Here is a 3,419-nt window from a genome sequence, read left to right as displayed (position 1 = left end):
TCAGGCCTTTTGATGAGTTGATATCTCACTTCTTTTTATTGCTGAATAATTTTAATGAAATTGAAGTGATCTATTGTTTTTCTGTCATGGATAATGGCTTATTTATTCCTCTATCTATAATACTCACTTTCAAATTCAAATTTATCGAGTTTTTTTCCCTATGTTGTCCTTTTAGTTCATAACTTTAAATTTTAAATTTATTTCTATGAGACCAAAAAGATCAGTTTTGTGGAAAGTATCATATATGTTCCTTAATCCCACTTTTGCATATGGAAGTCCAGGTGTTTCAATAGGAATTTTTGAGAACACTGTTCTTTCTCCAGTGAACTATATGCACCTTTGTCAAAAATTAACTGAACATATGCACTTAGGTCATTATTCTATTCTACTTATCTTCTACTGTTTCGTGAGTTTGATGCTCTCATAATTTTGGTGGTTTCACAGAAAAACTTGAAGTCAGGTAGTGCTAGTCTTTGACTTTAGCATTCTGCAGTATTCACTGGTTACTTTGAATGTATTTTTTGTTAGTATGAACTTTAGTATCAAATTTGCAATACCTATAACATAACTTACTGGGATGGTCAGTGAGATTGTGTTGAATCTATAAGTGAATTAGAAAGGACTACTATCTTTGTTTTTGGGGGGTGGGGGTTAGGTGGTGACTTGTCTGCCTGGTTGGTGAAACAGCCCTGCTAGCAACACTATGTACATTTATCTATGCCTTTGTAAAGTTAGTAACACGAGGTTTCCTGGTAACTAATAGCTGACATCAGCCAATCAGGATGCTCATTGACTGAGATAGCTTGTCTGCTTTAGGCACTGAAGCTTAGTCATGCTTTCACACATTTCACCAATTTTCCAGCTTCTATGACTCCCAAAATACCCCCGTTTTGTTGTCTTGACAGTATTGTCCTCCATGAAGCTCTATTTTCAATATTCTTTATTTCATTCACAAAATGTTTACACTTTTATCGTATCAGACTTGCATATAATATAGATTTATATGCAAGTATTTAAATTGGGGGAATGAGCTTTGTACTAATACTGTTTAGATAAAATATCATGTCTGCATCTTGTACTATGAGGATAACAATATGCAATGTACTAATTATTGTGTTGTCCTACAAACCTATTTTGAAATTGTCTCATTGCTATTTCTTTCTCAATAAAATTAATTAACAAAATAAAAATAAATTTGAGGAATGATATAAATTATAGTAGGTGTTAAATTTCAAATTCCTATTGTCTGTGGATGATATAGAGGAAGGCAGTTGTTTTCTATCGATTAAACCTGTTGTCATAACTTTTCTAGAATTACTTGCTAGTCCTCAGCGTTTGTCACTGTTATTAATTCCTTGGGAATTGTTGTGTGGAAATTTGCATCATCCACTAATTAAAGCAGTTTCTTCTTCCTCCTCCTTATTCCTATTCTCCTTTCTTCTTTTCCAGCCTTATTGCATTACCTAGCCCTTTCATTACACTGTTGAGTAATAGTCACGAGAAAGAAGATTATTTTCTTTTTAATAAAGCTAACCAGAAAGTGTGTAGTGTTTGATAATGAAATACAATTATAACTCTAGCTTTTTATGGTCTATGATAAATTCAAAAAATTTTGCTCAGCTTCTTATTTACTGAGATTTTCCTTGTTTTTATTATTGTTGTTGATTTTTAAATAATGAATAAGCATTGAATTTGTTCAAATCTTTTTCTCCATCTACATATCTTTAATCTATGTAATAATTTGCACCAATTACTTTTTGAATTAATAGTACACATAGAATAAACTTGATGTCTTAAAGTATAATTTTTCTGTATTTTTGAATTCAACTTCAAAATATTTCATTGTAAATACATTGGTATGTAATTTTCCCTTATTTTAGTGTCATTGCAGCCCCTGAATTTAGGTTAATCTGTAGGATCTCCTCGAAGAAGTTAGGAATTTCCCTACTTGTACTTTACCAAATGTTTATGAAGAACTGAGCTGTTTCCTTAAATGTGTGGTAAAATTCAACATTGAACTCAACTAGTCCTGGGACTGTGTGTTTTGTAAAATTATTGATTATAGACTAAAATTTTCCAATATATATAGACTTATTCAGACTGATCTTTGTTTGAAAGAGTTTGTCTTTCAAGAAATAGGGGCCTCATAGGCCAGTTGTGAGGAGGCCCAGCTTGCTGCAATACAGCTCGCGCCTGTCTCTTGGCTGTCATCCATGTCCCTGCTGCGTCATGTCCCGGACTCTGTGCGGTTGAAGTGCCTGGAGGTGCTTGCTGTGGCTCTCAGGACTGGAGGTGACTATGTTGCAATTGGAGCTGATGAGGAAGAGCTAGGATCTCAGACTGAGGAAGCGATACATCAAGAAATAAGGAATACAGACATGAAATATAAAAATAGAGTATGAAGTAGGATATCAAATCTTAAAGATGAGAAGATACCAAATTTAAGGAAAAATGTCCTGGGTGGGAATATTCCTCCTGATTTCTTTGCTAGAATAACTGCAGAGTTCAGACTAGTGATGAGCTCAGAGAGAAGTTGAAAAACTTGACCAAACAAGCCAGCAGAGAACATCAGATGGCCAAAACAGGAGGAAGCCAGCCTGACTCACTCCCATGCAGCAAATATAAAAGAAGAGTTTTACTTAGAAGCCGATAGAAACCATAATGTTGATGAACCAATGACAACATTTGTCATCTGTAATGAATGTGGAAATTGATGGGAGTTCTGTTGAGTTGGAAGAATTGAATCTGGACTACTAAGAAAGTGGATTTTGTAATTAGCTTTAAAACTAGGCCAAACAATTCGTTTTCTTACAAGTCAGATTTTTAAAATGATGGATTCCACAAATTAGTTTTTGTTTTGTTATCTAACATCCTTTCCTCAAAAGCCTTCTGTATATGAACTCAATGTTAAAAAATTCCTTCTAAACAAGGTTTTCATAATCTTTCACAAAATATATTTTCCTTTTAACTTAATTTGAAATATTTCAAAATTTCTCTTCTGCTTTTTAAAGATACTTGTTATTTGAAAGTGTGCTGTTTAGTTTCTCAGAATATCAGCCTTTGCCGAGTGGTCCTTCTGTTACCGACTTCCTGTTTAATTCTACTGCTGTCTAACAGCATACACTCTATAATTTCTACTAATTTAAATATTAAAAGATAAGATCTTTCATGGCCCAGACTGAAATCTATCCTGAAAAATGATCTTTAATCTTGAGGCATATTGTTTTGTTGTTACTGGATGAAGTATTCTATAAATGTCAAACATCACCAGCTGATGGATGTATTGTCTCTCTGTGGCTGCTTTTTTGCCTGTTTTGTCAATAACTAAATGGGTTTGATAAAGCCTGTAACTATCATTGTGGATTTTTCTTCTTCTATTCTGTTAAGTCTTGGATTATGCACTTTGAGCTGTGTTGTTA

General features: G+C 33.5%; 1 pseudogene; it reads left to right on the top strand.

Moving 5' to 3' along the window:
• The first annotated feature begins 2,213 nt into the window (after positions 1-2,213).
• Positions 2,214-2,729, top strand: LOC101576826 (annotated as a pseudogene).
• The last annotated feature ends 690 nt before the right edge of the window (positions 2,730-3,419 follow it).

The sequence above is a fragment of the Octodon degus genome, unplaced genomic scaffold, assembly GCF_000260255.1.
Source record: "Octodon degus isolate 3935 unplaced genomic scaffold, OctDeg1.0 scaffold00152, whole genome shotgun sequence".
NCBI classification, from domain to species: domain Eukaryota; kingdom Metazoa; phylum Chordata; class Mammalia; order Rodentia; family Octodontidae; genus Octodon; species Octodon degus.
This window is presented reverse-complemented; position numbering and strand designations above follow the sequence as displayed.